Here is a 25,526-nt window from a genome sequence, read left to right on the forward strand (position 1 = left end):
GCCTTGCATTTTTATCGAAATGGGGGAAGTTACATTTTTATCACAAATTCAAATCGGTAAGGGGTTAGCCTTGCATTTTATCAAAATGGGAGAAAAGTTAATTTTTATCACAAATTCAAAATGGTAATGCGTTAATAGTCTTGCATTCTGATTAAAATTGGACAAAAATTTAGTTCATTATAAAAAAATTGAAATGGTAAGACCTTGTTTTTTCTTTGTTAAACCGAACTCCATCAACAGAACATCAAAGAAAGAGAAATACATTGTAAAGTAGTGGCTCAAAACACTATGCCAAAAGCCAAATCATCGCTTCAATGTGTGCTTTTGTGTGTGGGCTAAGAATGTTTTATCAAAACGTGACACAAGATAACTTTTATTAGAAAATCAAAGCGTTAACAGATTAGCCTTTCATTTCTATCAATAAGGGATGGAAAAAAAACCCTAATTTTGATCCAAAATTTAAACAAAAGGTTACATATAGAAATGAAGAAGTGGCTCAAAACACTATGCCAAAAGTCAAATCATCGCTTCAATGTGTGCTTTTGTGTGTGGTCTAAATTTTTTTATCAAAACGGGTCAAAAGTTAACTTTTTATCACAAATTCAAAACAGTAAGGGGTTAGCCATGCATTTTTATAAAAACTGGTCAAAAGCAAATTTTTATCACAAAATCAAAAAGGCTAGGTGTTAGCTTTGCATTTTTATAAAAATGGAGGGAAATGTACTTTTTAACACAAATTATAACGGTAAGGGGTTAGCATTGCATTTTTTTTCAAAACGGGGTAAGCGTTAACTTTTGATCACAAAATCAAAACGGAAATGGGTTAGTTAGTGCAAGTTAGCCTTGCATTTTTATCAAAAACGGGGCAAAAAAACCTTTTTATCCTTGCATTTTTATCAAAATGGGGGAAAGCTAAGTTTTTATCACATATTCAAAACGGTAAGGGCTAATGAAGGGGTTAGCCTTGCATTTTATCAAACTGGGGGAAAGTTAACTTTTTATCACAAATTCAAAACGGTAAGGGCTTATGAAGGGGTTAGCCTTGCATTTTTATCAAAATGGGGGAAAATTAAGTTTTATCACAAATTCAAAACGGTAAGGGGTTAGCCTTGCATTTTTATCAAAATGGGGGAAAGTTAACTTTTTATCACAAATTCATAACGGTAAGGGCTAATGAAGGGGTTAGCCTTGCATTTTTATCAAAATGGGGGAAAATTAAGTTTTTATCACAAATTCAAAACGGTAAGGGGTTAGCCTTGCATTTTTATCAAAATGGGAGAAAGTTAAGTTTTTATCACAAATTCAAAACGGCAAGGGGTTAGCCTTGCATTTTTATCAAAATGGGGGAAAGTTACGTTTTTATCACAAAATCAAAACGGTAAGGGGTTAGCCTTGCATTTTTTTTCAAAACAGGGCAAAAATTTTTTTATCACAAATTCAAAGCGGTAGTGGATTAGCCTTTCATTTTTATCAAAAAGGGACAAAAAGAATTATTTATCACATATTCGAACCGGTTCGTGGTTAGCCTTGAATTTTTATCATAAACTGGTCAAAAGTTAACTTTTCATCAGATATTCAAAACTGTAAAGGATTAGCCTCGCATTTTTATCAAAAAGGGGCAAAAACAAACTTAGTTTTTATGGTAGTTTTTATCAAAAAATAGCACGAACGTAAATTTTCATCAAAATTTCAATACGGTAAGGGTTAGCCTTGCATTTTTATAAAAATGGGGAAAGTTAAGTTTTTATCACAAATTCAATACGATAAGGGCTTACCATTTACTTTTTATCAAAACATGTTCAACTTATGCCTGTGCAAATCCGAAGGTAAAAGTGGCGAACAAGACATTGTTTAGACTTACCACTTAGACGACTTGCATGATGTCAGACTTCTTGGGTGTATTGTTTCAAAATGAATGTGTAAATTGCAAGTTTGCATCGACAGGTCTCGCATATGACCAAGAAAAATTACCGCAAATAAATGTTTAACTGGAAAATACAAGACTACCTAGTCGAGCCTTAAGCCGAACTGTTTACAAAATCAGTCACAAGTCATCACAAGTTAACTAAGAGTCATTCAGTCTCAAATCTATTCAACGTGACTGATCTGGTTACATCTCTGCCCAAAACAGCCAAGTCCAGTTCTGCCCTCTGCAAATCTTGGGTGTCGGCAAGCTCACCTTGGCCCCTCTCCAAGTCTCTTGTCCAGTTTTTCACACTCCTTGTTGACAATGTGATCAACCTCATTCTCATCAATCTGAATGGAAAAAAGTAACAAAAGTTTCATTTAAAACAACATTTTCTCTGTATCTCTGGTAACTGTGATTTTACAAAACTTGCCACAAATTTGTTTCCATGTGATACTTCAAATGCTTGGCACTGAAAGCTTAGTTCTTTATTTTTCTGCTCCTGTAGTATTGAATAGTTATCTTTGGTTCAAGTTAGGGCACATCTTAAAAGTTGAAATGTTCCAATTCCATAAGCTTCTTTTTGGAGCACTGTGTGTTCCCAATGTGTTCCCAACTGTGGCCTAATTACAGAAGTTATTTCTGCACCAGGCGATTTTGACTTTGACTCAACCATGTGTCCCGTCCGAAATTTCAAGTTAGAATGATTTGCTCTTCTTTTGACATTGACCTTCAATACTTTAAAACATAAATCAAATGGCCATTTGTGCTCGTTTTGTTTTGGCATGGTACAAAAACCTGGCTACACTTTTAAAACAATTTGGAACAGCGACTCAACTTCAAAGTGGCATTTGAAAGGACCATGGCACATCTTGATTTTAGACGTAAATCCACTCATGAGCTAGTATATAATATTTGAGCAGATTCGCTGATTAATTATGCAACACCTCTAGATTTTGACCAATCAGAGGGCACTTTCTATATCAGGCCTTCGGTCATTCACCAATTGTCGCATCATATACATGATTAAAAAAAAACCTCCAGACACAACATGGGATACGCTGTGAATTGAGCACACAAAGGCTGTGGTCAGGCACTCTGTGTTATGTTACGCGATACACCCCAAGCTTGTCTAGATTCTATAGATCTAGGCCCGGCCGTTGTTTTAGTATAAAACACTGCATCGGAATCAACCAATCACACTTGTACATGTTGTCAAGATTTCGGAATGAAATAACGTCCTGATTTAACGTTGACTCTGATTGGCTAGCTCATGGCACAGCACACATTTGCATTCCTAGACGTTTGAATGGAGTTAGGGCTAGAACGGGTGATACTCAGACTACTCATGAGCTGAACCTAATGCAAACTGCTGCAAATCTACAGCAGGTTTGCCTGTCTGAGACATGAGGATAAAATCACGACTGTTGGATAAAAACTCAGTTTTGAGCCGCCATCTACACTTTTAGTGTAAAATTTGTTTGGACAAACATGGTCAGTGATTGGTAATTATCTGTTCAATGGTAATTTCACCTTTGTGAAATGAAAATCTAGTTGGGCTTACTGATTTTTGGGATGGCTTGACTCTTGTTCGCCAGTCGGAACTATGTGGATATAAATTGCCAAATAAACACAAGATGTGAGTAAACTTACTTGTTGAGTTCTCTGGGCATGTTTGCCCTTTCCAGCAACTGGCACAGCAATGGTTCCATGTTGCTAGACTCCAGCCCATCAAGCTTGACGTCGATACACAGCAGACTGTTCAAGATCTCCCTCCCTTCCAGAGCCTCAAACTCCGCCCCCTTCCCGAGCTCTCCCATGCCTAGAACAAAGAGTAGCCGCCGAAGAAGCGTAAGTAAGCACTGGAGTCATCATTGATGCATTGGACATCATGGATCGCTATCAGCGGGGCCGTTTTGGTGTCTAGTTGGGTGTCTTGGACGAAACGACTCAGGAGACGTTGGAGGATTTAGTGCGCCCTGCTGGGGAGAGGCTTGCGACGGACTCATGAGAGAAAAGCTGGGGAGAACCAAGAAGGAACACTCGGTGTCAGGTGGCTTGGAATTTATGCTAGCAGTAACTCTGCATTTGGATTTCTAATAAAGCAGTTTAACCCATTCATAAAGACATGAATGATTTCAAGTGAATCGATCTGGAGCAAAACATTACCTAAACATGGGCACAACAAGCCAATAACCTATAATGAAATTGAGTACAATCAAATCGTCTTTTACTGAATCAAATACGACTCTTCTGAAAAGCTATTTTAACAGGTTTTTAAAAATAATGTTAAAGGCGTATAGGATCATTTGCATTTAATCAGATCAGACTGGTTTTTAAACGTGTACATACCGGTACAAACATGTATACCGTACAAAATTTTCTTTTGCTGTAATTTTCATATATAGAAGGATTTGGGGAGTAAGTATTTAAAAGCAAGTATTTTAACACTGACCTATTTAAAGTTTTGTGTTCATAGATGCTGGGAAAACCAAGAAAAAAATGCTGTTCTTGTCTTGTAGTATGGTTTCCTCACCCTACTTCAGACAAAACAGAGCAATTTATAGGCGTCAGGGAATTGTACCGATAGGGTCAGGGAACCAGACTAGCTGGCTTAATTGCTCGCACTCACAGATGTGTAACCGATTGCAAACAAAATGTGTACTAACTATAATTGGCAAATTGGGGGCAGTATTGAAAACAGTCAGGTTTTTCCAACGATGGTCGGCCAACAATCATTGGAAATTGATACAAAAATTCCACTTTTCTGGAAAATGACAGCACACTAGGTGCCATGATTTCATAGGACACTTGAGACTATTATTCACTGAAATTTCATAATAATTTAGTAATTTTGTTTTTTGATGTTTGCAAATGTTGCATACCGCGGTATTAACTTTTACACCCCACAAAATAATTCCGTCTGTCTTGCTGTCATTTAGAAAACCGAGTAATGTAGGGGATTTCCAACGATCAGTCAATCGACTCATTTTTGAAGAAAGAGTTACAAACACACAAATTATGTTTCATGATCAAAAGGTTGAGCACTTTTTTTTTTTTTTTTTTACTGTTTTCTAGGGGGGAAATGGTATCACTGAGCTGAAACTTCAATAGGTTAGGCATTCAACATTCTTCTTTTGATTTTGAATGGTCTTATTATTTGAAAACGAACAAAAGTCATGAATATCAAATGATCCTATATGCCTTTTAAAATAAAGATCTTCCCTTTTTTTACAATGACCTTTTTATTTTCTAAACGGACTTTCCTACAATGTAGGTGATATTATGCCCATTTGAAGTTTGTAAATTTAACAGAGATACAGCTTGTTAAATTTGTTGGTTATGCGTTCTTGAACTGCTACACAAATGGAATCACTTACTGTCTCGCATTCCCTTGATGATCAACAGGTCATCAGCTTGCCGTAAGGGACGTCAATGACTTCATCAACCCTCAGTCGCTGGACGATGACACGGTCCACCTCGGGGCTGGTCAGATCCTCACAATTCCTGTGAACATTGGCAGAAAAATCATCATCTATGGGAAAAATTACCAAGACAACAATTGTGCAAGAGAACTAGTTCCAAGCAAGATAAATCACATGGGAATGAAGCTGGTAACCGGCATCTGCTAAACAATGAACAAATTCTATTCTTTGCAGCGTTGTAACGAGACACTGAATGTTGTGACTTGAGTCGAGTCGAGTCATTTTAAGGAAGTGACTTGAGTCAAATCCAGTCGAGTGGAGTAACAGTGTGTGGTCGAATCGAGTCAAGTAGAATCTGTGCTCTAGTCAATTTAAAGCCGGCCTCAGGTCGACCTTGCGACTGACAAAGATCAGTCGACGACCGACTTTTCAGGATCAAGCTGTGCCTGAGCTATCACCGGCGGGAAGATTTCAGTCACCAATTTTTTGCGACCTGAGTGTAACTGCGACGATATTAAGACGATCGGAATTAGTCGGGTCTAAAAAAAAATCAACAGTAGCAAGAGAAGAAAAATTTCAACTTCTATGACGACGTTGCGATCGTGTGCGCATCAAGATCATCCTTTCCAATTGTTTAGCCAATTAGCACACTACTCTGGCACTCCGCACATTCTGCGCAACATCACGTAGTACGCAGCACGCGTGCGTCAATCACCATATAAGGCGATTGTTTACCTACTCACGAGAGGATATTCCATACCATAGCTAGAGGGGTGTTTAGAAAAAAATTAAATAAAACTGTTCAACAAAATCATCGGAAATGTATAATTGTTTGACTTGTGCCGATTTTTTGACTCAAAGCTATTTGTGAATGGGAATACCACAAGTACATTTAAGACCGTATCAGGGGAATGCGCGCTGGTAATGGCTCGAGCCGAGCCAGCCAAACACATATTAACTCCCTTATTGGTAAAGTCTGTCTATGACTGTCTATGCTGTGGAATCGTGGTGGATCGTCGCGTCAAGGTGACATGAGCAATTTTGAGCATGGTATACAAATATTGAGTGGCTCAGCGTGGAATGGGAGGAATATTATCGCAAGGTAAAATCTGGACTTTTCCATTTCACGAGGCGAAGCCGAGTGAACTGGAAAAGTCCAGATTTTACCGAGCGATAATATTCCTCCCATTTCACAATTTAAAGCCACTCAATATTTGTTTTATATAACTGACATATAGATCCTTGTCATTTGATATATTTGAACTTTTTTTGCAATAGAAAACTGAGGGAAAATGTATTTCTCTCTTCCAAATACCCTTTCACGAAAATGATTGAACCCAACGCTGTAGCGCTGGCTCTTTGGAACAATACGCGCTACGCGCAACGCTGAACGCGCACACCAGCATGCATTTGCACACAAATACCGCCTCATGATCCTAACTGTTGAATAGTATTTCCCATTCCCCATGGGCGGATAGTACTTTTTGAGCCGCGGCGTGAATGGGAGCAATAACGAATGTCACGTGATGTGAGTTCCACCAATCAAATGACTAGGATATATGTCAGTTATATAATTGCGATTATTTAATCGGGATGCCGCTTGTTCAAGAGAATCACACGATTTCTCAGTTTTGTGATCTGAGTATTATTTTTCTGCTTGATGCCGACGGTTCCGTCATGGCGCAAGCAAATCGCAGGTCGACCTGAGGCCGGCTTAAGTCAGTGATATTTGAACAACATCTAATAAATTACAGAATGGAAGAAAGAACACAAGGCACCAGTTTGTAATGAAAATCCAAAGACTTAAAAAACGCTGCATGGTACCCAATAGACAGTTTCTGCTGGACGTTTCTACCAAAGATCTGCGTACCAATTAACATGAAGTGAACTCCGGTTTCATCTCTGGTTTGGATTCAGGTCTGAAATATTTTTTACGCTGACAAATTGCAACATTTGAAACTGTTTCTGATTATATAGAAAATATCAAACAAAATTTGAAAACATAAATTTAGTTGGAGTTTCATCAAGGGCTTAGGAAATCGCCCGAAGCCGAAGATGAAACCAAGAATTGGGAAAACTCTGGTTTCGGGATAGTAATTTGTGCGCTACATTATAGTACACGAGTTGGGAGTCCGTGATAAGGCCAAAAGAAAAAAAATAATTCTGCTTCCAATTACATGTCATTCGAAAATAGGGTAGGTACATGTAGGTAGGGACTTTTTTTGGCCAATATTTTTTGGTACGATCATATGGAGGAGTCTGCGTGTAGTCATGGGTTAAAGGCAGAAATTGATGGTTTTTGGTGTTTTTTTGTCATTTTTCCCATAACAAGATTAGGGTAGGGGCTGTCAGAATAGGGTAGATAGGGGGTTTCCCTACAAAAAAAAATTCTGCTTCCGGTTGAAAGCAGAACTTTTTTTTTTTTGGCCTGAGGCGTATACATGTATTTGTACGCGATAAACGGCAACAACTCGACGGTAATGTGAATATAAAACTTTGTAATGTTCGCACAGTGTTAGGACTCAAGTTTTATTAACCTTCGACTCAAGTAAAGTCGAGTCTACTGATGAGAGACTCGAGTCCAGTCGAGTCAATTACCCATTGGGACCTGAGTCGAGTCAATTACATTGTAAATCATTGACTTGAGTCATTACAACTCTGATTCATTGTTCAGCAAAGTTGTGTGCTTCACAGCAACATGAAATATGCTCTTATTGAAGGGTTTAGAGGTGAAATGCCCCAAGTATGACATCACCCCAACTACATTGTATTGTTGGGACCACTGCCATATTTTGGGCTATAGTTGGGACGACTGCCATATTTTGGGCTATACTTTGGACCACTGCCATATTTTGGGCTATAGTTGGGACCACTGCCATAATTTGTAGTTGGGACCACTGCCATAATTTGGGCTACAGTTGGGACCACTGCTATAATCTGGGCTACTGTTGGAACCACTGCCATATTTTGGGCTACAGTTGGGACCACTGCCATATTTTGGGCTATAGTTGGGACCACTGCCATATTTTGGGCTATAGTTGGGACCACTGCTATAATCTGGGCTACAGTTGGGACCACTGCCATAATTTGGGCTACAGTTGGGACCACTGCCATATTTTGGGCTATAGTTGGGACCACTGCCATATTTTGGGCTATAGTTGGGACCACTGCCATATTTTGGGCTATAGTTGGGACCACTGCCATAATTTGGGCTATAGTTGGGACCACTGCCATATTTTGGGCTATAGTTGGGACCACTGCCATATTTTGGGCTACATGTATAGTTGGGACCACTGCCATATTTTGGGCTATAGTTGGGACCACTGCCATATTTTGGGCTACAGTTGGGACCACTGCCATATTTTGGGCTATAGTTGGAACCTCTGCCATATTTTGGACTACAGTTGGGACCACTGCCATATTTTGGGTATAACAGGCTTACCGATGGTTTGATGGTGCTCAGTTTGTGGATTTTCGTCTTCGTTTTTGCCACCTTGCTCTACTTGTACAAGTTTGCGCTGCATCTGCAGGCACTTCAGCTTTTTCTCCAACTCGCTCATCTTACGGCCCAAGTCCATGCTGCATCATGACGGCCTTCAGCACCTCCACCAGGCTGAACTCCTCATGCAGGCCCAGGCTGCGGCCAGGGAACTGGCTTTGAAACCTAAAAAGAAAAATTAACATCTATTCAATTAATAAAGTGTCAATTTCATTTTCTTGAGCAACATTTTCAATTTCATAACGTTTATCCAAAAACTTATTACGTAGCTCCGCCAAGGAGGCTATGTTTGCACCGGCGTTAATTGGTTTGTGATTTGGTTGGTTTGTTGGTTTGTTGGTTGGTTAGTTGGTTATGGACGGATTTTCATGAAAGTTTTTGCGGGAGTGGTCTTTGGTAAAGTACAAATCGATTGGATTTTGGAAGTGATCCAGATAGTCTACATGTTCATCTGGATGCAGGATTTTTTTTACAGATTTTTTTCACCCATCATATGGAAAACTTTCAACAGATCACCCTGCGTGACCCTCTTCTTGTGCGTGGCACTGACCCGGTGACCCTGTATCCCTTATCACCCACCTAATCTAACCACACAGGTCAATGGACTAGACCATTTTATACAATGGGGGAGTGGAAAGGTAGACCGACACAGGCATACATACACAAAATGTTTGAGTTAAAGGATTTGTTTTGGGTCTGCATGTAGGATTTTTTTAAAGGATTCTTCACCATAAATGCGAGTATTTCTTTCGGGTGAACTGACAATAAGGCGGGGAATTGTTTATCCTTGGTCATGTTGGTACATGTAGGTTTGCACACTCTGAGTGCTTTGCTTTAAATTGAATAAAAATACAAATAAGGAGATCCATTTTAGAGTGAGTACAAACAGAAGGAATAATTGATAAAATCACCATGTGAGTATACCGGTACATATGTCACAATATAACACAACAATGTTGCGACAAGAATTAAAAATTGGGATTTAAATCGGTGAATTAAATCAACGCGATTTAAATCAGACAACCCTAATAATAGGCATGTAAGGGGGTGTGATTCAAGTCAATTAACTATTCTAGCAGGCAGAGAATGAAACATATTTGGTACTCAATTGACAGAGAATTGACAAAGGAAACATAGGTGTGCGATATGTGTGTTCAATACGTAACAGTTTGACAAAGTTAAGTGAATCATTGTGTTAAGATTATGTGGTCCGCACTGGCGCAGCGCTGGCCGGCCACGCCCTTCGACTTCTGCCGGCCCACATTGCTACATGTACACCCAGGTACATGTATCACCCCCTTTGTGACACACTGCGACACCGGTTTTGCCACTAAAAATATGAACCATGTATGTCGGATCAGAAAACCCCAAATTTTCCAGTGCATGGTGCCAGAAGGTGCTAATGACTCCTTGCATATTAAAATTCTGTATTTTTAAAGCAAAAATCAAACAAACTACCTTGAATTTGGAGAGTTTTATTTCTTCGTATAAACTTTTTCTTCGACATAATTTACAAGTGTTGTGTTTGGTATTGCTGGAAAGAGCAAGATATTGTCTATAAAATTGACCTAAAGTATAAAGGTTAGGAAATACCAAGAATGATGACGCTTAAGGTTGATAATATTCACGATGGCGACGGGCAACATCGGCGGCTAATTGTCATAATTGTTACATGTATGCTCATTTTGATTGTCACTGATTGTGTAATTCTAGTTTGTTTGCACTTTGCACACATTTGCATTATCGAAATGACGTCTGAAAAATGCCTAACTTCTTTTCTATAGCTAGTATAAGAGGGTTCTAAAGCATAAATAAACTACAAAGTCTAAATATGAAAATCAAAACTTGACAAAGTTCTATGTTCGGGTACATGTTCCAAGTGTGGCCTATATTTACGGAGGTAGTACAGCAAATTGGCCACATTTGTGGGGCTGGCTATCACGGATGGTGCCGAAAAAAAAGTGCTTTTTGTCAGATTGTTAGCCCCATAAATGCAGCTGAAATACTGGACTAACTCTGCACTACATGCATGACATGTGGCCTGGGGGTGGAATGGATGGTCCCATTGCTACAAATTGTAGGGAAGCCGAAAATCAATTCAGAACAAAATTATTTTGTCATTTAAAAATCACCCCACTTATCTGAGCTACAGAAGTGTGATCGCTTGCTTAACCCTCGTACTATTTAAGAGGTCACCAATGGTCAAAATGTTTGTATCTCACCTCCTGGCATACTGTGTACAAACCAATGGGGGTCTTGACCAATATGAATAACCAGGCTGACAATGCATGTTTCCATAGGAATAGCAAAAACCGTTGAATTCCGTACCTTCAGAGGACTGACGAATTACGACGGTTTTCCAAAAGCATGGCGTCTTTGCTGTAAGTTCGGCCAGTGATCGGTCTTGATGTGTAACATAAGGAGATTCCTTTTCGTGAGAAACCGTCAAACAACAACCGACAGTTCTTTCGAGAATAAGGGAGCGCAAAGTAAACTCGCAGCCGCTGCACACGTGTGTCTGTCTAGGTTTCGTTCAATAGAGCGCGCCACATAAATAGTAGTCTCCACGTACAACGCGCATCATGACAAACTCGTTTTCGATCAACTACTCAATAAATACAACTATGTATTACATTGAAATTTCGCGCACTGAGTTTCCACGATGTGTTACATAAGGAGATTGAATATCATGTGAAAACATGAAACAACAAATATAATATGATCGCAACAATGTAGTGTTTTAAACGCGAAAAATCGACGTTGACTACCATTCGGATTGTATTTGTAGCGCTCATAATAGCTCCATTGTTCGACGGTTTCTTATGAAATTAAATCTCGTAATGTTGAACATTATGACAAATAAGTGTACGAAAATTCAATGTAATACTGCTAATACATCATGTTTTTCTTGAGTTGTTGTCCCCCAAAATGAGTTTGGTGGTGGAGATCGAGACCACTATTTATGTGGTGCGAGACCACGAGGGGTGCAGACCTGTAATTAAAGTGGCCCATCATTGCCTACGCGAGCCAAATCACAATTGTGTACCCTCAAATATACTTTGCTATTAGAGCAATTATTGTGGGCCATGAACTTGAAAGTTTGTAGAACAGAAGAGCAGAAGCCGTGCACGTGACTGCACGCTTGTATTTCTGGATTTTTTTCTGCTATCAAATTCAAATCCGACTTTAATAATAACAATTAAAGGGAAAAGTCGAAAACTGTTGAAAAAAGGGGGAAAATGAAGACCAGGACAGGAATCGAACCACGAACCTCGATTCAGAAAAGAAAAAAGCTTTTCTGCTGTGAAATTCGAATCTCAATTAAACAATAGGGCCGCCTCACAGTTATAATAAGGGGGAACAATCGAAGAGTGTGCAAAAAAAAAGGAAAAAATGAGGACCAGGAGAGAACTCGAACCACGAACCTTAAGATGAGAACCCTACGCGTTTTGTCATAGTTTCTAACTTTGCGTGCATGACGTCATCATTATAAAATAATTGAAGTCTCCATAAAGTACACACAGGCACATGGAACTGAGATATTTTCTAACTTCATGCAATAATGAATTATTAATAAGTAAATTGATTCCTTTCAGCCAAGCCCGTTACAAGGTTTGTGGTTGAATCAATACATGAAAACCTTCGAATAATGGCGCGGTATCGATTATTGGTACAGTATACCTTAAGCCTGAAGTGATGGACAAAGGATTGACTTCGCAACATCCATACCGCGATAAACAAGTCACAATAAAAAATTGGCCGTTGCACACTTATTACTCTCCTGCGGGCCACAACGCGTTTATTCGCCCATGTGTGTAGCGACTGCGCGAGACGGTCAAGGAATTCGCGGAAACGCTTAAAAAGAAGCAACATTAATGTCCTTCAACTGACATGTGACACTTTATGCGAAGCAAGCAATGACTCCTCTTCATCTCTGTGTGGTGTGCCTAAGTGTGCCAAGATTTCTCCCCGATCCAACACCATCATTTCAGAGAATCAAGACTGTTTTCAACATCTAAAGGACCGCACTACGATATCTCGGGTAGCGGTCACTTGAACTGGCGGTGAATTGAACTAACTGAGAGATAAGTCCGTTGTTAATTAAACACTGCACACTAATCGCTGTTCTTTGTTTTCGCCACCCATCTTACGCCCGCCCACAATCAACGAGGTTTTAGTTGATGCTGGTAGTTACGAATGATAATTGTTGTGTTCGTACGTCAATAATACCCGATTAAGGAGAGACTGAGATTAGGGATACTTTTCTGGTTGCTTCGTATTGTATTCACGTTTGATGTCATGCCATAACACACTAGAGTACACACGTACTAGAATGTACAGACGATTAACAAATGACGTCATACACTGGTTGCACTATAAATAGATCACTGCAGTCTGCATACACTACATCCTCTCCCCCCTTAATATGGAAGCTGTACACACACACAAAAATATCATTTTCAACCCTATGAAAATGTCCTCGACTGAAAATTCTGTCTATAAAAGCAATGTCACACCTTACACAAAAAAATGCTAATCCTACAAACACTTGTTGCAAGAAAACCAAAGTTCAAAACAAAGAAAATCCTTTTTTCCATAATTAAATCCAAGTCCCTAGACAAGGTACATTGTAGCAATGGCTTTTTTCTCTTCCTGCCCTTAATTTGAATAAACGGAACTTCCCTTAGGATTTCCTTCTTGTTTGCTTGCTTGTTTGTTAGTTTTTTGGTTTTTTTTACACCCATGACATTCCAATACCGTACAATTTCAACTGCAACCTTTTTTGTTTGTTTCAAAACTGCAACTCTAAAAACTTGTTTAAACAACTTGAGTAACAAGATAAACATTAACACAACTGTAACAACTCAAAGTGCAGTACATGCACATTTTAACTCTCATGCCGGCCTCTGCGAACAACAGTTAGGTTATTCCATAGTCTCAATGAGTCTGTCTGGGGGTTTGCTGACCCTTGACGAACGACGTAGGGGTTTGGGTGAAGCACTGGAATCTGCGGTTACGGTCGGTGTCGCCGATTGTGAAGTCTGCTCACCACTTGTGATGTTTGAGGGTGGCGCGTGTGTACGTTCTGTCTGAGGAATTTGCGAGCCAACGACTGGAGCTGTCTCAGCGGTAGGGATAAACACCGGAATGGATGCTAGGTCAGACATATCAGTATCTTGGTGAGCTGAGGTGTGCATCCCATTCCTTGAGTTCTGAGAATGACTGGATGTAGACCGTTCTGCTCTTCTCATCTGATCCACGTGTCTTTTCCACACTCGACCATCCTGCAAAATTACCACATAAGACTTTGGGGCTGTGCGCTCTGCGACTGTGGCCAGCCACCAAGTCTCTTTGCAGCGGAAATCCTTAACCAACACATCCTCCCCCGCATAGAACTCGCGGAGTTGGGTCTGTTTGTCGTGGTGCAACTTTTGGTTGCTCTGCATGTTGACCACCTTGCGTTCAACGTCCGGGCGTAGCAAGGACAAACGAGTACGCAGTTCGCGTCCTAGGAACAAACTCGCAGGAGTACGACCGGTTGTTGCATGTGTCGTAGTGCGATATGTCAACAGGAAACTGTCGATACGTTGTTGCAAACTCCGAACACTCGATTTGCTTGAGCTGAGAGCGCGTTTGAAGGATTGAACCATTCGTTCTGCTGCACCATTACTTGCGGCGTGGTACGGTGCAACTCTTACGTGTTTTACGCCATTCACGTTGAGGAACCATTGGAACTCCTCACTTGTGAATTGCAGTCCATTGTCACTGACAAGTTGGTAGGGGATGCCATACCTGCTGAATAAGTCTTGCAGCACCGTGATGGTTGCATTCGCGGTGGTGCTACTCATGTGGAAGATCTCTGGCCATTTTGCGTATGCGTCAATGACGATCAGGAAATCGTGACCATTTTTCTGCGCGAAATCGATGTGAATTCTGTGCCACGAAGAGCTATGCCACACCCATGGCATTAGGGGTGCCACAGCTGGAAGGTGTCTAGTCTGTTGACAGCTAGCACAGAGACGAACAGTCTGTTCGATGTCGCGATCGATGTTAGGCCACCAAACGTAGCTTCGTGCAATTTCTTTCATCCTGACAATTCCTGGATGCGCATCATGTAACTCACCCAGAATGAACTTCTCGTACTTGTAGTGTATCACAACTCTTAATCCCCACAACAAACAGTCCTGTTCCGTGGATAGTTCGTGTCTGCGATTGAAGAAAGGTTTGAGGCGTTCGTCCCTTACCTCTGCTGGCCATCCACTTTTAGTGAACTCTAACACGCGCGAAAGCACAGGATCAGTTCTTGTAGCCTGTGAGATCTCCTTACTGGTTACTGGTAGGCTATCGAGGCGTTTGTCTTCGATGTTGTAGATAGCGTCTTCATCGTCCTCCTCCATTGTGGGTAATGGGAGATGTAAGAGCGCATCCGCGAGCACATTCTGCGAAGATGGAATGAACTGCAAGTTGTAGTCAAATGCGGACAACATTACAGCCCATTGCTGAAGACATTGTGCTGCAAGGGTTGGAATCGACGTCTTGGGACCAAGGATGCGCTCCAATGGCTTTTGATCAGTCCGTATGGTAAATTTCCTTCCGTAGAGATATGTGCGGAAGCGTTTGAGACCGAACATGATTGCCAGGGCCTCCTTGTCCAGTTACGCGTAGCCCTTCTCATGTTTATTGAGTGAGCGTGAAGCATATGCTATAGGATGTCTGGAGCCGTCAGCGTACACATGCAGCATGACTGCTCCAAGTCCATATGGTGATGCGTCCGTTGCGAGCTCGAGAGGGAGTGCTGGGTCGTAGTGAGCGAGAAGTTTGTCTGAACTGATGGCGTCCTTCACTGCCTCAAATGCCCTGGTACATTCATCCGTCCACTGCCAAGGACAATCCCCGAGCAGTTCGTTTAACGGATGGGCCATGGTCGACAGGTTGGGAAGGAACTGCGCTTGGAAGTTGACCATCCCCAACCATGAGCGAAGCTCTGTGACATTCTGTGGAACTGGAGCGTTGCGTATCGCGTCAACCTTGTCGTCGGTTGGCTGAATCCCTTTTGCAGAAATGCGACGTCCCATGTAGATTACGCTCTCCTGCATGAACCGACACTTTTCGGTCTTCAACCTGAGACCGTATTTCCGGAATCGCTGGAAAACGTTCTTTACGTTGCGGAGATGTTCCTCATCCGTCTTGCCTGTAACAAGCACATCATCCATGATTGCTTATGTGCTGTCCAGACCTGCTAGTACTTGTTCGATGAATCTCTGCCAGATTGCAGGACTCGATGAGATACTGAATGGTAAGCGTGTATACCGATACAGTCCCTTGTGCGTGTTAATCGTGACGTATTCTTGGGATTTGTCGTCGAGCAACATTTGCTGATATGCGCATTTCAAGTCGATTTTGGAGAATTTCTCCCCACCGGCTAGCTTGCTGAATACTTCCTCCGAAGTAGGTATGGGGTACTGATCGGTGTGGATTGATTTGTTTACAGTGTTTTTGTAATCCCCACACAGGCGTACCGTACCATCTGTTTTGGGTACACACACCAGGGGTGTCGCCCACTCGCTGAAATCAACTGGGTAAATGATTGTCTCTTGCTCCATTCTGGCGAGTTCCTTTTCGACTGCGGGGCGAAGAGCCAATGGCACTGTGCGAGCCTTGTGGAAAACTGGAATAGCGTCTTCCTTGACGTGCAGTGTTGCCTTAACTCCACGTACTGTGCCTAACTCTGGCTGAAAAATGTCCTTATATTCACTTTTCAACTCGGCGATTGGGTCAGAATTCACACCGTATTGACCCTGAGAAAACAGATTAGGCCAGTCCAGCTTGAGAACTGTCAACCACTCCCTGCCCAACAAGGGTGGTGCGTACTTGTCTGCATGGACGATGATTAGCGGTAACGTTGCTTTCTGGTCGCCGTACTGAACCTCGACAACCAGTTGGCCCAAAATTCGCAATTGGGCACCCGCGTAAGCGTGTAGGACACGATTCACCGGTTGCATTGGAATGTGAATAGTCTGACTGGCTCATGATTGATGCAGCGGCACCTGTGTCAAGTTCCATTTGTATGGGAATGTTCGCGATCTTGACAGGAACCTTGATAGTTGAAGTACGGCTGTACGTATCGGCTGTCGTGTCTCCTGACGTATCCGCTTTTGAATTATCGAAAGTCGTAACCGTAAAAAACCGAGTCGACGAATGTACTGTCATCGCGATATGCGTCATCAGTGGGATCGTAAAGTTCGCGGGGGTTTTCGTCGTCTCCCACATAGCGAACGCGTCCTTTGGGCTTGGTTCGCTGTTGGGGCGTGTATTTCGTGGTTGGTGGTGCAGGGCCTGATTTACTATCAGACTTGCACTCTGACTGCAAATGTCCCACTTTCTTGCACTTGTAGCATGTGGCACTCTTGTATCGGCAATCATCGCGATTGTGATTGTTCAGTCCAAAGCAGTCACAATGCTTCCTTGGTTGCGATGACCTTGGCTTTTGCCATTTTTGATTACGCTTGTAGTGAGAAGGCACCCTATTCACTGGTTTAGTCTCCACGGTGCCCATGTCTCTCACATTCTTTGCAGCAGCCTCCTCTGCGAGAGCGAGATCCAGAGTTTGTTGGAAATTGTAGTTGCGAGTGAGCAGCTTCTTTTGGATGCTCTCAGACTGCAGCCCACACGTAAACTCTCCTGCAGTTGATCCCCCGCAAAGTCACAATATACAGCCATTTTCTTCAAATGAGCAACGTATTCACAGATCGATTGTCCTGGCATTTGTCTAGCATTATGAAATCGAAATCTCTCTGCGACTGCCAGTCTCTTGGGTCTGTAGTGTCCCCGTAACAGTTTACACAAATCCTCGAATGACTTTTCCTTGGGTTGTTGCGAAAAACACAAGTCTTTAAGTGTCTTATATGCCGTGAAACCAATGCTGCTCAACAAAATAGCCTTGCGTTTGACAGCGTTTGCCTCTGTCTCCGCAATGTCCACAGCAATGAAATACTGATCAAGTCTCTCCAAATATGTATCAATATCACCGTCCACTGGGTTAAATTCCTCGAACACAGTTCTCTGAAAAGTCGCCATTATCGTTTATCGTAAAACGTATCGTTACTATGCGTCGTCAACCATGCATGGACCAATGGCGATGTACATGTACGTTGTACTGTACCGCGCATCGTGTGTGCAAAAGTTATCACCGTACGTGTCGAGAAAACTTTGCAAAAAGTTCGTGAAAACTCAGGGTCGTTTCACACAATTTATAGTCCGTAGATAATCCTGTGCGTAACCCGTGTGTTCAAGGTTCATCCTCGTCGCCACTGTTGTGTTCGTACGTCAATAATACCCGATTAAGGAGAGACTGAGATTAGGGATACTTTTCTGGTTGCTTCGTATTGTATTCACGTTCCATGTCATGCCATAACACACTAGAGTACACACGTACTAGAATGTACAGACGATTAACAAATGACGTCATACACTGGTTGCACTATAAATAGATCACTGCAGTCTGCATACACAACATAATAGTTGGATATCTACAAGGTTGCTAGTAGCTGTAAAACGCCGCCATTAACAATTGCTCTCACATGGATGTCAAAAGTACTTTTGAGGTAAGATAAGATACAATTTTTACGAGTTACGAAAGATTCTGTCACGTCAAGTAACATTATCCCATTTTTCTGAAATATGATAATGTTTTAAGTTTGTTCCCCGAAAACTTCGCCGAACTGTATATTTTCGAACAGTCAAGTTATCCCTTTCCTTTTTTGGGGCAATATTTGGTCTGAACCCTCTCAGTCAGTCGTTGATGTTGTAAAATCAAACGCTACCGGAGACCGAAGGCCCCTTTAAAAAGAATTCCCCGAAATTTCCCACCTGACAAGGAACTAAAAGAAACGACCGGTGTTGTAAATAAACACCCAAACTGATGAATGAGTATCGTGGGGTTGATATTTCCTCAGTTCCCTCTGATAATGTGAGTCAGAGGTCCCAATCGGGCAGAGGTATAACCATGAATTATTGAGAACTGTATTCTATAATGGTGTAGCCTGTGCCGCAAGGTATAATGCGCCGGGAAATGTGTAATATTTGCATCATATCTTGAAATACATGGGAGGAAATTCGCTGTGTAAAAAAAAATTAATAAGTTAAGGCCCCCAAAAAAGTCTCCGGTTTCTGGTATGGAGCTTGCCCAAAAAGTGGTGCGCAACTCGTTTTTTGTTTTTTTTTACCTGTTTTTTTTTTTTGCTTCAAATGTCGGCTGATGACTGCAAATGGTGCCCGACTAAACTTAGTGCAAATATTATGGGAGACCAGAGAGGCCACATACATTGTAAAGCTTATTCTCGATCATAACCCCATCTAAAAATACGTTAAAATTGTGCAGCAGCAGGATTCCAGTCAAACCAGTGAGTTTGGTGGTTTTGAGACATCATCTTTCATTGAAAAAAAAAACCTTTTTCATTTTGCCGCGCATGGCTACGGCGACGCGCGCGCATACCAGAAACCGAAGACTTTTTTTTTGGCCTTAGCGCGCAAGTCCTAATTTGTGAAATATCTGTATACAGATTTTTATCCGTTAAATTGGGTATAATATCAATTGAGATTTCTGTGGCTTTTCTGAGCATGTGCTGACTTTCGGGAGATACATATGTTTTTAACTTATGTCGCAAAAAAAGATCAAATTTCGGGAAACGACATGTGTATGAGACGTGGAGTGAAAACATTTCTTTTGTTGGTGTTCTGTATGTTGTTTTTCCTGGCTACGGAGTTCACTGTTGGGTGTTGCTGCTCAATAAGTTGTAAGGACATTAATAATAATAGGCACGTGGTTCAGCTATTCTCCCCGCGTTTGGTGTATTTCCATGGGTTCTTGGCGGGAGGTTGGTGGACGGACATCAATAAGTCAGCTAATCGACGGGTTCGTTGCTCGCAAGCGCATAAGCCCATTGTGACACAGGGTTTTCTTCAATGGAAGTTGTACTCCAGGCCCGTTGTCGCGTTCTGCTTCATGTCTTTGCAATTATTTTTTTTGCTCAAGGATACTCGTGGCACGGTGTATCCGTAATGCCAACGAGTGACTGGTTCTTCACATTGAAAAAGGGCCATCAAAGTGAGGAACAGTGTAACTTTTATTTTAGAAACCGCCCACCCGGAAAAATCTTATTGTGTATTACGAAAGCGAAGGAAGGTTTCTCGTGTTTATTAGGCAACAAATTAATATTAAATGGCACAATTAATGTGTTTGTGTTTCAATTTCTGGGTTGGCTGCTGCCTTTGAAAACACGGATCCCTGTAGCTAAGTGGATTTGTCGATAACAATTACATTGTGTCCATTCGCAGGCGAAACCTTACGACTTGAAGTCAAGTCGGTAATTTGGCCGGGTTTTGGTCGCCTGTGGACAGCTGAATGTCACTCACCGTGCATGGCCGCTGTCAGTGATTGGCAGGTCTGCTACCAATGCGATAGTGTTATCGTCCTTGCGTTGAATTAAAGTGATACTAAGGCTTAAATAATAATAACATTAAACATTTGTTTTGATTGCAGGACACTGACATCATCAGATTATGCAGCAGCATTATCAATGAGATACAAAACTTCACTTAACGGATAAGCAGTGAGTCAGATCAACAAAGGATACTTGTACAGAAGTTGTATTCTTCTATACAAGCTGTTTTCCTTTGAATTGTTAAACGGAAGGTCGTCACCATGACTGGCGGACCGGGCAGCACCAAGCGCCACTACCGTCGGCTGCTGGACTAGCTCAAAGCCCGCTCCAGCCGCATCTTTGTCAAGGCCCAGATGCAGAACCGCACGCAGGAGCAGAGACTGAAGAAAGTGGTCAACGTCCTGGAGAAAGATCGGGACCTCTGCATCCGCAAGTCTCATGAGGGGATCTGGCGAGTGTCGTCTAAGGAGTGCCCCATGCCGCGGCTGGCCAAGCCCGAGGCGATGCCATCATACCTGGCCCGTCCCCGCGCCACGACTCTCCCCACCCCAGCTGAACTAGCCACCCTGCTTCCTAAGAAGAGAGTCAGGGGACAACAGCACTTTGCATCTCACGCTGAATCGGTGGCCACCAGCAAACCCCCTCCCAGAGAATACACCAAGATGTCCAAGAGAAGACTGTCCTCGATGAGATCAGATCAGGTCCAGATATATCACTATCGGAAGGTGATGGAGGAATTTGAGGAGGCAGTGGAGGTCTTTCCAGAAGGCAATGGGACAGAAGAGCATGCGACTGCTGCGGGTGGCACCGGAGAGAAGATGGAGACACCGACGCAGGGAGACAGGACTGATGGGAAGTGGGCAACACCGGTGACTAGGACAAAGAGCGTTATCAGCGAGGCAAGCAAAGCCCTGGCAGACAATGAGAGCACGGCAGCGGCTGAGGAATCGGTGAGAATGGTCATGAAGAAGCTCGGCGTACGTCCTCAATCCAGCCCGATGTCTTACTCCCGAAGACCGCGGCCAAAGAAAAGACGCCCTCAGACGAGTGTCGGTACCTGCGCCACCATTGCCGAGCAACAACTGGACTCCAATAGCAAGGTGCTGCGAACCAACTACCTGGACATGTACAAAGCACAGCTGAAGAACCACGTCCGTCGCATGACTTCAAAAGGTGAAATGCCAGCGCCGTCTATACGCATTGATGACATGTCACCACACCACGGCCACCATGATGAGCGACCCAAGTCGGGTCTTGACATGAGCGTCCTCTCGCAGGCGTCCACTCCCACCAAGGCCCCTTTGCTGGCCCACAGTAAGTTTTCCTCGCCAGCCTTTTCACCTGAGTCACGTGGGATCAGCAACAATCCTGGTGCCAAGATAGAAAGGCAGTCCACCCTCATGCAACAGACAGCCTCGTCCACATCACGCTCAACACCGAGACGTCAAATGCGCAGGGTCAGCACGCAGATCATGCATGCCACCACCTTCGACACGCTACAAGATGAGGTGCAGAAAATGCAAAGCTACCGCAAGTTCCGGCGGGAGTCTCTGCAGATGGACGATGTCGCCAACCTTCAGGACTTGGAGGACGGAGAACTGTTTGAAGAGATGAAACACTGTCGGTACATCAGGTGGGCCAAAGCAGACGAAGCTTTAATCGAGGAATCCAGTGAGAACGAACCCTTACAACACCAACTTGCGCTTCTGACCCTGAAGTACGTCCCTCAGGGCCAATCAAAGAAAAGTCAGAACGAAAACACATAACCAGACGATTTATACTTCACACAGTTAATTAATTGGCAGTGTTTTAATTGGATTAAAATTTATTGGATTAAACATCAAATGTTTAATATTAAAAGAACACTTCTAGTCTTCTACTACATGTACATGTATGTTATGAATTTAGTTAGACACGGTTTTTGTTTAAATAACCATATCTAGCCGAGTTATGTTCCTTTGCTCAGACAATCTACATGTACACAAAATATCTTTCGATTATTATGATCAAATAATAATATAAATGAAAGCAATATGTATTTTGTTTTGCAAACAACTAGGCCTATAAAGCCTTTTTATTCGAACTTATTTCAGCAGAATGTGTAGTTTGTGTGGATAGCAAAATTCATTCAAATACTTTTGACTTACAGTCGTTAAAGGTTGCACATGTGCATGTTTCAAACTGTACAATCTGATCTGCAAATTATTAGTGTCAAGAAAATCATTTAGTTCAAAATACTCAATTCGCAAAATACCCTTAAATCCTTGACTTGCATTGACATATTGGATTAAACTTTCAGTAGTACCAATACGATTTCATAGGTTATAACAAATATGGGTAAACTTTTTCTGAGGTGCAGGTCTTACTGCACGTATTGTTTTAATGATTGTGCACTTTCATCTGGAATGTGCCATTTTAGAATCCAAAGACACGTTGTCCACTTGACATGCTTAGAAAGTAAGTTTCACATTCCACAGCCATCTTGAAAACAGCGCCACAATGTGACTTACTAAAGCCAGTCGAGGGGAACAAATTTGTAAAAGAGATACCGGTAGGTCACTGCCACATTGCAATTTCTGCTTGATATACCGACTTTTTAATGCCAATTTTAGAGCCTGCACTGTAACATAAAGACTAACAACTTACACGAGGATGTCAAGACACAAATACGGATCAAAATGTATGTATTCTTGGCCTACAGATTCCACCCCCCCCCTTTTTTTGGTAGCCGAAAACTTCTTACTACATTGTAGTTCTTACTTTTTATTTTATATAATTTTTCCCCAATCCTGGGATTTGTAGAGACGCCTTTTCAAATCCAACTTAAATTTAACAAAAACGGTTTATTTTGACTTCCCATACATGTACCGGTATGTGTGACTGCGAATACTTGTATTCAGTTTTGTTCACGTTTATGTGTGATAGTGTTGGATTCAGCTACATGTACAACACTTAAATACTGTACATGTAGGCCATGTATCCCGAGTGACTGGTGATGTTTTTTGCAGTCAGTTCACAAGTAACTGGTTGAAAATTGAATATTTTTTTTAAATGCATCACTACATCAAGTCCAGAACTTTGGTCTGACCAGAGACCCACAACCTGGAAAGTTAAGCGCAAGATGTAAAGGGTAACTCTGGTGACACTATTTGTTTGCAATTATTTTTGGTGCTACATTTGTACTGTAATTGGCGATTTGGTCGCTGTTGGATCCGGTTGAAATAAATAAATAAATAAATAATCTGAGTAGACAATTTGATCAAATTTGAGTGCATTTTACGTTTTGAACTTAAGCCACCTTTGAGAATATGATTGAAAAGTACAAGGCCCTACATGCCCTAGGTGCATGTATATCTAGGGTGATTACAAAGATTACGTGCACAAACAGTAGATTGTCCCTTTTTTGACAACTTTTGAGAGCCCTAGTTGGAGAGACGCATTGCGTGAATGTACTGGTACGCGCCCTTTCGTGTAATTATGTCATCATGCCAATGTTTGTATTGGACATTCCTAACTAAATATTTGCCTTATTTATATAACTGTAGCAAAATGCTTCCGTCTTCAAGTTAAATTTATTATCATTGTACTTCCGGTTACACTGGAAGTAAAGGTCAAATGGTATGTGCCCTGGACATGCTGGAACAAAATATTGCCAGTAGCAATGTCTGAAACAACAAAAAACTAGAAATGTGTTTGTGGACAAACACTGAGCTGTTTCGACCGTTTTATTAATGACTGCCGTAAAGGAGTTTCATCCAGGTCGAATGAACATGTACATGTACATGCGTATTCTATACAAAAAGTGTCTATCCTACGTCCCTGACAATGCATGAACATAAAATCTGTCAAAGTTAGCTGATTTGAAGAATACTATCAGCCAAGAGACTAACACAGTTAAAAGCAAGTTCATATCTATTACCACTTTTAAATAATAAGCCACTTTCGGTTTTGGCCTTTTTCGACCGGAAGCAAGGGTCACGTGATTTTACGCACACTGAATGAAATAAAGTCCTCAACCTACTCTACCACTTGCCGGCAACAGAATGCTGCGGACGCGTACGGTTGATTTCTTATGCATTTTTAAATATTAAAAGTGTCACAATTTAATTGCCTATAAATAAACACCGGATGACGTCATCATGACGTCATCATTACACAATGTTGTTTGAATTAGGGTCATTGCTTGGACAAAGATTGGTGTAAATGAATTACTGGCAAAGTGTCGAAAATGCCCTCTGAAAATTGACATTTTTTTTAAAATTTCTGTGTACAAAGTCTATGGGAAAAATTAAATATTCAAAATTCTATAATAAATCACGTGATGATGTCAGCATGACGAAAAGTTTCGGCGCACATCTTCAGATGGTGGTCTAAGTGTGTGCCAGGTTTGAAGTCGATCGGATTTGAAAAAAAGCCAAAAGTGACTTGTAGAACGAAAACACGTGTTATCCTATGAGAAAAAAGTCTGAAAAATAAAAGAGAAAAAAAAAAATAACAGAAACAAGAGCTGTTTCGGTGTGTACACCGAAACAGCTAATGAGACTGTTCCATTATAAAGTTACATGTATAGCCTAATTAAAAGTTCCATTATAAAGTTATAGCCTAATTAAAAGTAAGCTTGTAATTTGTTACCAGGTGATGTCATGATGACATCACATTTTCTTTTACATCTTCGGACCAGGATTCAAATTCCATCTACATGTAGGTTTTATCGTCATCACGTGAACTGTTTGGAAAAGATGTGGTTCGTTTTGATTTTGAGGCTATTCTGTCTGTAATTTAAATTCACCCAACTTTGACCTTCCAGTAGACCCGGAAGTAAAGGTCGAGCGAGTTCACGTAGGAGAAAACCCGTAAAGAATTATTGTCCAGCAAAAAAAACCCAAAGAATAATTATTACCATTTCAAAAAGGTGATCGGGTCGTACCCGATCAAAAAGTTCCCAAAAACATTCAGTGTGATGAATCCTGCTTTTGACAGATTTTCCACTTTTTTCTGTCTTAGTTTTATTGTGTTGAGCATAAAAATCGGGCAAGAAAGATCTTTCGCTGTTACTCCCTCAACCGTTTTAAAGTACAGTTAGAGCATTTTCTCTTCAAATATGAAAAAGTCTTACTTTGCAGTACTTCGAGTCAGTTCCATCCCTGTGAAGCATCAGCAAGGTAGTGATGTACTTGGTGCGGTCCTTCTCCTGGGCTGTATAGTGCTTCTCAAGGGAGCTCTGGTCTGAGTCTGTTCCATCCCTGTGAAGC

At 41.6% G+C, this 25,526-nt stretch overlaps 1 long non-coding RNA gene and 1 pseudogene across 3 annotated transcripts; one reads left to right on the top strand and one right to left on the bottom strand.

The window, feature by feature from the left end:
- Nucleotides 1-1,400: 1,400 nt before the first annotated feature.
- LOC119737402 lies at nt 1,401-25,526 on the bottom strand. Of its 3 annotated transcripts, none has more exons than XR_005272376.1 (5): nt 25,391-25,526; nt 8,774-8,995; nt 5,287-5,441; nt 3,560-3,925; nt 1,401-2,256 (listed from the first exon to the last, which is right to left on the bottom strand). It is a non-coding gene; the product is annotated as an uncharacterized LOC119737402 (long non-coding RNA). The 3 variants fall into 3 exon arrangements; XR_005272374.1 differs by having other exon boundaries at nt 1,402-2,256; nt 5,287-5,413; XR_005272375.1 differs by lacking the exon at nt 25,391-25,526 and adding an exon at nt 11,159-11,355 and having other exon boundaries at nt 1,402-2,256; nt 5,287-5,413.
- On the top strand, nt 20,456-22,152 carry LOC119737395 (annotated as a pseudogene).

This window comes from Patiria miniata, unplaced genomic scaffold (genome assembly GCF_015706575.1).
Source record: "Patiria miniata isolate m_02_andy unplaced genomic scaffold, ASM1570657v1 HiC_scaffold_10, whole genome shotgun sequence".
Classification (NCBI taxonomy): Eukaryota; Metazoa; Echinodermata; class Asteroidea; order Valvatida; family Asterinidae; genus Patiria; species Patiria miniata.